A 9642-nucleotide genomic window follows, 5' to 3' on the forward strand; every position below is an offset into this window, starting at 1 on the left:
ATATTCCTACGTAGCATACAAGATTAGGTTTTATCCCCCTGAGAAGACTAGACCTCTCACCAAATCTCAAATAAGGTAGGTAGGTCTCAACTCTCTCTCAGAGAAAAAACTGTATTGGAAAGATTATTTTTAATTTTCCTGAGTGTTAACTTTCTTTTTGACAAACACTTTTCATCACAGGCCATTATTTGCATAGGAAGTACATTGTCTGTCATGGCAGACAGAGAACTAGGCCTATTCAGATATGGAAAACAATATGCATTCAAATTCCCATTGAATATAATCAAGAGGGCTTGTTTCATATTGTAGAGTGATGATTCTGAACCAACTCTAAGATCTCTGGAGCACCTTCTCAGGCCTTCTCAAGACATGTGTGGTCTTGAGAGGGCTCATTAGATTACCTTACTTGACCTCTCAACTTTTTCAATGAGTACTCCACCATAACTTAGTATTACATCTTTTTAATGGCCTCTGTTCTCTGACTGGCCCAAGACACTCCCTGGGAATATGTATTGTGAGCTAGTGACAATTTTGGCTGCTCAAGTCTCACTATATGGCAAAAAAAAATTCATTAGCTAACAAAGAAGGTGAAAGCTGATGGACTCCAGGCCCATTCTGTGTATCTAGAACTATGTCAGGTATTAGAAGGTCTAGAGAAGAAGTGGGGTGAAGGGAAGTAAACACACAACAATTACATACAAACTTCCTTTGTCTATGCTGTGGATATAAACAGAGGTCTTCTAACTATAAAGTCCTCTTCTCAAATTTCTGGAGATCCTCAGAGTTGGCTAGGACTCTAAAATTCTTCTCATCTAGTTCTCTAAGTGTTTTCCAGCATCAACTATTAGTCACTTGAACTCCAAGTTCAGCGCCAGATTCTATCAGCATTAAGACTTGCTATGTAAGGCATGCTCAGAGAAAGGTGACTGTCAGGCAGAAGCAGAGCTCAGTGAGGCCTCGTGGTGACAGCTCAAGAGGGTGGCTGCAAACTGCTTGATGAATCTTGCTGAGATCTGTCTTTGCTTTTGTACCAAACTTTCATTTAAAAAATGGCTGGGTAACACATTCAACACAGAGACGAGCACACTAATTGCCCCATCAAATGGTTTCAGGATAATGAAGTCTTGAAGGAAAAAAGAGGCCAATGAAGTATAGCCAGAAACAGCAGAAGAGGCAAGGGATGTAAGCTTCCTTGCTTTGCTTTGGTAATGGTGAAAATCAATAGGAATATGGATTATTCAGTCTTACCCAGCAACAGATGGAACACTCAAATAAAGTAATTAAAGGAGTGATTAACAAAAGGACTCTCTGCAAGAGAGCAGGCAGAATGTAGGGAAGATGCCAGGGACATTGTGGTACCCTGAGGCTGAGAGTGAGCCTTCCCACCTCTAGGCCTGAAGTGTCCATGGGAGAGGACAGGTATAGGAACCTGGAGAAAGAGAATCAGTGTGGAAAAGCTGTCTAACAGGAGCTGTGACCTTCCTGCCCAAGGCCAACAAACTTCAGGTGACCCTACAAGGCAGAAAGGAAATAATGCCCATAGCATCCACTCTCCTTCCTCTTTCTACAGAATTCCTTCCAGGGTCCTCACTGGCTGAACCCAACCCAAAGCCAGAGAAAGAAGGAATGGGAATGAGGGGGTGAAGGGCGGTAGGATGGAGTCAGTTCATACAAGCCGGCCTCCAGGAGCACACAGCATGGATGTGGAGGAGGGCTGCCAAAAAATGCAACTTGAGGGTTAAATGGAAGCTATCCAGCCTGGAGATCAGGGAGGGACCATTTGTAAAAAATCCTCAGATAATCCTAATAGTGATAACTTGAGACTTATGCTAAAGTATTATACATGTATTCACTCATTTAATCCATTTTTTTAAGCTCAGCTGGTGGAGTTGCCACCTCCTCTCTAGCTGACTGATTCCTTCCCTGAGGTTGCTCAGAGCCCTCAAAGCATGGGACCACATATTTATCAGGAAAAAGAACTGCAGCTACAAATCAGAAGTGAGCATCACATAGCAAGGAATGCCTGCAGGAAACTAGACTGCAGCAACCATAGTTCAAAGCATCAAGTCCAATGCAGATGGGCAGCTCCGTAAAGGAGCAGTGGTTTAAAACCTCCACACATCTGCTGCGACTGTGGAGCATGTATTTGGTTTCTTTAACACAAAATAGGCTGTTCTAGACCATTCCTTTCACACTCATTACTTTAAACAGTATGTTCTGGGTCACAAAGCCCCAGACAGCAGTGACATATTGTGAACAATGTCATGTGAGCTTGGGTCCTGTGTGGGACACACCAATAGAGAGTAGACATCAAGGGCACTGCCCTGTTGAGAAGTTGACCCCAGAAATGAAATCTTGATTGTGTGTAGCAAGGGCTGAATGGAAGCCCAAGTCCCCTTCAGAGACACGCACAGGAGAAGACCGCAAGACAAGATTGACAGCTGAGGCTGGCCTCTGAAGCATGATGAGAAGCTCTTCTAGAAAAGGCAGCAGATTCCATTTCTTACACATCTGCAAAGGAAAATCTCGGCACTCCAATATTAAAGCAATGTTGAACAGGAAGTCAAAGAAGAACCATGAACTCAAGATGGCTGGTCTTTTCATTTTCCTGTTTCATAAATACTCTTTGAGTTTCTGCAATAGGCCAGGAATGGTTCCTATTGTCAGGACTAGAGATATGGATAATGCAGCTAGCCAGAGTATAAGCTGTGAAAACAACTCTGAGAGATGCAATTTACATTATCCCCCAAATCCCTGGACCGTATTTGGTCCCATGTTTGTGACTTTAACAGCCTGCATACTCACTGAGCAATGGAACAGCATAAACTTCTTTTCAAATGAGAAAAATCATAATTGTTCTCAAAAGCAAATATTCAATACTGAAATTAGACTCGCTTGACAATTTAGATGGATTTCTTTCACTGCCTTATGCTTTCAGTTTCCATGAAAACTTTCTTACTCAACCTCCAGAGATTCCAAGCTTTTGCCATATTGCCCCTAAAATTATTAACATTTTAATCTTGCTTTAATTAACTCTTGCTCCAATGGGATAAAACTGACAGAATTGGAGTTTGCAAACCAGAAGCTGAAAATCTGGCACACTTGATTAGCAGCTCAAAACAACTGTGGAGACAAGGGCAAACCTCTAAGCAAACACAACCACAAGGAGAGGAGCTGTATGAAAGCTCTGTCAGTTCTTCCCCTCCACCCACCCACACCTGCCAGAGCCTGTCCATCATCATTCCATAGCTGTGGAAAGCCAAGTCCCAGAACCCAAGGTCAGGAGACTCTCATTTGACAGGAAAGGGCACCAAGATGTTATCTATCTCTCAGAAGCTGAAGAAGCCAACCCAGTTCTTCAAAAGATGTAAAGTATTAACAGAATTGACACTCCCTCCTCTACTTCTCTTTCAGCACACCATGTACTTTCGTCTCCTACTTACCTGGTTTCTCACTCTTAGTCTCCCTTGCTGGTTCCTTTATCTTTCCCTTGGCTTCTTAACCCCCTGTGTCCCAGGGCTCATTCTTTGCTTTTTCTCTTTCTCTTCACATTCATTCCCTTGGTGAACTCATTGGACTTCTGGTTTTAAATAGAACTTTTATATCAATAACTCCTAAATGTACACATTTCTCTTGGAAGATTCCCCGTCCCCCAGATAGCTGCATATGTGCTTCTCAATTTCCTCCAATTGTCTTCAAATGCTACTTTGTATTGAAGTCTACATTGACTACTTAATTTAAATTTTGATTCCCTTGCTATCCTCCAGAGAGCAGAAGTAAGAATGTCCAATATCACCATCGCTATTCAACATCATATAGGAGGTTCTAGCTAAGGAAATAAGGCAAGAAAAATAAATAAAAGGCATTCAGGCTGGAAAAGAAAAAGGGAAATTATTTCTATTTGCAGATGATATGATTTTGTATATAGAAAATTCTAAGTAATCCACAAAAAATCTTTCAGTGCTAAAAAAAAGAGTTCAATTTTATTTTTATACACTAGCAATGCATGACTCAAAAATGAAATTTAAAAATAATTTTAATTACAATAGCACATGAAAAATGTTTAATATTATTAGTCCTTAAGAGAAATGCAAATCATAACCACAATGAGATATGTCCCATATCATCAGGTGACTATAATAAAAAAGATAAACAATAATCAATAATAGGTATTGATGACAATATGGAGAACTTGAACCTTCATACATTGCAGCCGAGAATGAAAAACCATGCAGTTGTTTTGGAAAACAGTTTGAAAGTTCCACAAAAATGTTAAAACAGAGTCATCATTTGACCCAGCAATTTCACTCCTTGGTATATACTCAAGAAAATTAAAACCACATGGCCATATAAAAACTCGCACATGAAATCTTTAGAAACCTTATTCGTCATAGCCTAAAGGTAGTAACAATCCAAATGTCCATCAGTTAATGAAAGGATAAACAAAATGTGACACATCAGTAGAGTAGATTATTATACAGCCATTAAAACTTACAACAGGGATTAACCATGAAAATATTATAAGTCAAGCTTGTCTAACCTGCGGGCTTCAGGCTACATTCACCCCAGGACAGCTTTGAATGCTGTCCAACACACATTCGTAAACTTTCTTAAAACATTATAAGATTTTTTGAAATTTTTTTAGCTCATCAGCTATCATTAGTGTTAGTGTATTTTATGTGTAGCCCAAGACAATTCTTCTTCCAGTGCGGCCCAGGAAAGACAAAAGATTAACACCCCTGAGATATGTGAAAGAAGCCAGATACAACAGGCTACATATTCTATGATTCAATTATTTTGAAATGCCCGGAACAGGCCAATCCATAGAAACACAGAATGTGTACTATTGGTTTCCAAGAACTGAGGGAAGCAGGAAATGAACAGTGACTGCTCACAGGTACAGGGTTTCTTGGCAGATGATGAAATGTTCTAGACAATAGTGATGAATTATATACTTTAAAGGAATGAATTTTATGGCACATGAATATCTCAATAAAAATCATATGATGAAAACATGAAATGCATCAGGAAAAATAATTGCATTTCTACACCTTAGTACACCTGTTTCCTTAACCCATGTATGGTTTACCTTTTCTGTATCACTAATCACCTTCTAAACAATTACAGAAATTACTTATTAATTTTATTAAAAAACCATCTTTCCCCACTACAGACACTACAAAATAAGTGATATAAGGACAGGGATTTTTGTTTCTTTCACTGGTATACTCAGTTCCTAGAACGGCGCTTGGCTTAGAAGAGGCTCTCAGAAATTGTGTTGACTGAGTGAACAGGCTGAAAGACCTTTGTTAACGTCTTTAGAACAATCTCATGTTCACTCAGAAGAGAAGTATAATTGCAACTAAGCCTATATGGTAAAAATAATCAGGTGTTTGATTTACTTATTTTCCTTTCTCTGTCCTTTTCTTCCTCCAGGCATGACTGCGTGCACATAGTCATTTTGGTAGAGGGTAGTCACTCATAATTGATTAACTTCATATCCTTACCCATGGGGCTGCCTGCAAGATGAATGAACTTGTTTTTCTTTTAAAGAACAATGATCCTTAGGTCATGCAGACCTCCGTGGTGGCATCCAGAAGTCTGATCACAGAAGGACAAAAGCAGCTTTCATCACGGAGGGATCTCACCTCCTGCATACCTTCCTTACTCGTAAAAGCCCCCAGTTATATTCAAAGGCAGGTCGGATTTGAGAGTTTGCCTCTCGTCCTCACACTTTGGCCAAATCAAATAAACCTTTCTCTACTCCTAAGCCCCGATGTGTCAGTATTTGGCATACTGCACATTGGGAACTCGAACCTAACTTTTGTGGTTCTACCACGCAATGATCACGTCCTTTCACGAAAGGAAGTTGGGAAAAACACAGCTACAGAAACATGTTAGTGGGGCTCTTACAGAGGTTGTTTGGGGTTTTGGGGGCTCATTTCATTTTGGAGGATTTCTGAAAAATCCAGAGCATGCTGTCTACTATCCCCTGAATATATAAGGCTTAACAAATAGGTAAGCTGATATTTAATCAGCGCTGTGGTCTGTCACACGTTAATTACTAGTGACGTAAACATGACCTCCAAGCAGAACTCTAGTGGTTTAAAGCCCCAATCCAGACTGTTTCTCAGCTTTAAAGGCCCTTTCCACTTCTTCTCTGCCTATCCCACTCATCCTTCCATGCCCAGGACGCTTACTCCTCTTCCAAGAAGCCTTCCCAGCTGCTCAAGTCCACAGTGATTTCCCTCTTATCTGACTACCAGGCAGGATTAATGTGACTTACAGCACCTGGCACCAGTGTGCATCCATGTGTATGTGGGTGTGGGTGTGTGTAACCATGACGCTCTCTCATAAAAACAAACAAACAACAAAAAAAAAACAGCAACTAGCAGTGAGCTGGCACGCAGTAGGTCCCTAACTGAAACGGATGAGTAGAAGGCAGTTGAAGATGGTGATTTGTATGTGTTGTGTTCAGACAATGCAGAAAATCCGTCCTTTGACAGCAAAAGAAGAAAAGAAAAAAAAAGAAAAGAAGATGAATCTTCATGGTTTGCATAAAAGTGTAACTATTACAGGTGGCCCAATTCCCAGTTACTTTGTTCCTGACACCAGAGACCTGTTTTTCAATCAAAATTGCAGCAGCTGTGGAGCTGTAAGGCTGGGCTGGCACCTGGGTCAGAGGTTCCCCATTAGTGCTGGCAGATTTTTCATAATCAAGACACTTCTGAAATGCTGAACCCTACACAGTGCCAAAGGTTAACGATTCAGTGTGCAGGGACTGAAGCGCAAAGCAGGGCATCAGACAGCTCAGAGAGTGACGCCACCGGTGGACCTGTTCTTGCTGCTCTAGTTACATTCTTGAATCTATTGGACATTTGCCTCCTTGCTGAAGAGTCATTCTGCAGAGAACACTCATTAGACAGGCTGCATTAATCCTGTTTTTCTAACCCTGGTTCATGTTTACGCATTTGACAGTCAACGTTTTTGAGCAGTCCCTCTGTACACCATTGAGTCTGGTTATGCACACGCAAAGAGAATTGGAGAGTGAAGGGGTCACCCGCTGAGCTCAGTGTAAACTGGCAATCTAGATAGTTTTGCATAACAATTACAACTTGCTTGTTGTTGCAAAATATGAGTGGTATATGAGAGACTACTTCATTCCACTTCATCCCCACTGGTGTGTGCTGTTTCAGATCATGATTAGTGAGCAAAATAAACTAAAATTAATTTTGATTAAAATTTGGTGACATTCCTTAAGAAAACTGGTGATAACCTGTGGTGTCAGAGCTGGGGATAATTGTTTCAAGAAATCAGTCTCTCTATAATTCATTAGACTTTTATATCTTACTGCTTTTCTTTCCTTTCAAATAACATTACTGAGGATGTTTTATAGGCTGGCTCCTCAGCTGTTCTTGGATATCCTGCTGTCATTTAAAACTCAATATAGACCAAAGAGAACTAGCCAATCCCCTCCTTCCCCTGCCCCATATCATTTCTGGCCTTCTTTGTTTTTCCATTTCTACTAATGATTTCATTCTTTAGCTTAAAAGCTTCAATTTCCTTCATTCAAAATACCAGCTTAGCCTTTTAAGTCTAATCAAACCTGAAAAATGGTTCCTATAGAACAGGAAACATTTCCTATGCTATAGTATACCATAGGGTTCTCCAGAGAAACAGAACCTATATATATCCTATCTGTAGCCTATGTATATATATCCTTTAGACACACACACATGTGCATACATATACATATATCCTATATATAAATTTTCTATATTTTATATAGAAAATATCCTATATGCAAAGAAATTTATTATAAGGAATTGGTTCATGTCATTATGAAGACCAAGTCTAAAATCTACAGGGCCAATGCCATAGTTTAAGTCCAACAGCCAGTAGCTGTGATAGAACTGAAGAGTTGATGTTTCACTCAGAAGGCATTCAAACAGGCTAATCCTGTCATATTTGAGAAAGGGTCAGTCTTTTGTTCTATTCAAGCCTTCAACTGATTGGATGAGGCCCACCACATTGTGGAGGAAAATCTGCTTTACTCAGAGTATTGATTTTAACCTTAATCTAATCTATTAACACCCTCACAGAAACTCAGAATGTTTGACCAAACATCTGGACATCCAGTGGCCCAGTCACATTGACCCATAAAATTAGCCATCACAGTATGGCTCAAAGAAGTAGTATTTTATCCCTTCTTCTTGAGTGATCTCAGAATTTCTTCTACCCTATTGGAGAGGCTTCGCTAGCATCCCTGCCTTCAGTCTCTCTCCCTTTCTACTCACAAGAGTACTTCCAGACTAGTCCTTTACATAATCGTATTGCACTACAGATAAATCACACTGACCTCTGACTTCCTGTCTCCACCTGGCTTCTGCTCCAGTTTCTCACTCCTAGAGACTTCTTTGATTCCAGCCTATAGTTTTTCTTCTTTTCTGGAGTTTTACAACTTCTTGAAAGTGTGCTGGAAGCCAGGCCTTCCTTGAGTACCAACGTGACCACCCTGCGCATTTAGTTTTCCAATATGAAACCAATACAGCAATATATATTTATTATGATTATTGTATATATTTCTACAGATACTAGATAGTTCTCCCTTTATGGTATATATTTCTCTCTATACAGTCATATACCTATAGGAAAATACACAGATAAAGTATGGAAACAAAGACCACTCAAATGAGAACAAGCGAAGATCATTCAAAGCTTGCTAGAGCAAGGAAGTCAGCCACCATTACTTCCAGTTCAGAGACACTACAGGCAGGCAGCAGAGTAAAAAAGCTTTATAATGAACAAAAAGGGAAGGTTCAGATATGTCACAATTGGAGATTGTTGGCCTAAGGGAAGCTGGAGGTAGGCTAACTAGAATCAGGGCATCCCGTGTAATTGGAAAGGACAGTGTATTTGGCTTCCCCTGGTTAGTGCTAAACTGGAAACAGGGGCAAAAAATAGTGCAGCTGGCAGTTATTGATTAAGTCCTGACTGTTTGGGGCTGATTGCTACAGAGGTTGTGGTTTGTCCTTCTAGACTGACTGCTACAGATTGCGAGTCAGAGTTCTATTTTTATATATGGTCTGGCCATTCTCTATTTGTAAAATCAGTTTCTCAAGAGAGAGACGAGACAAAGAGAAATTCTGATGAGATTAAGATAGTATTAGATCAAGGCTTAAACCACCCAGTCCTGTCCTAGAACACTACAATGTGAAAGATCTCCAAGTGAAATAAATATATCCAGAGGATAAGAGACAGCTAGATCATAATGATTTTACCTGGTGTTTGGTCCCAAGCCCTAACATATGGCTCTAATGAGCAAGAGGAAGGATTGTTTTTCCTTGTGCTGGGGAAACCAAAGGCCCTACCTTCTCTGCTTCACCTAAGCCTGGACTGGGATCTTGCCTCCTACCACTTTAATATAAGGAAGAAGAGTCCATGACAGGCTCCTGGCACCAGAGAGAAGGACAAAAAGATCGCAGGAGAGAATACTTGCCCCAGTGGCAACAGCTTCTGCCCTCTTGTCCATGCCGCTTTCTCATATACCCACTTTTAGGAGGAGAAGAAGAAGAATTAGTCAAAGATACAAAGTTTCATTTTAATTCTGGCAAGATAAAAGCAAGAGAAGAGTCACCCCTA

Source organism: Macaca mulatta, chromosome 13 (assembly GCF_049350105.2).
Source record: "Macaca mulatta isolate MMU2019108-1 chromosome 13, T2T-MMU8v2.0, whole genome shotgun sequence".
In the NCBI taxonomy this organism is placed as follows: domain Eukaryota; kingdom Metazoa; phylum Chordata; class Mammalia; order Primates; family Cercopithecidae; genus Macaca; species Macaca mulatta.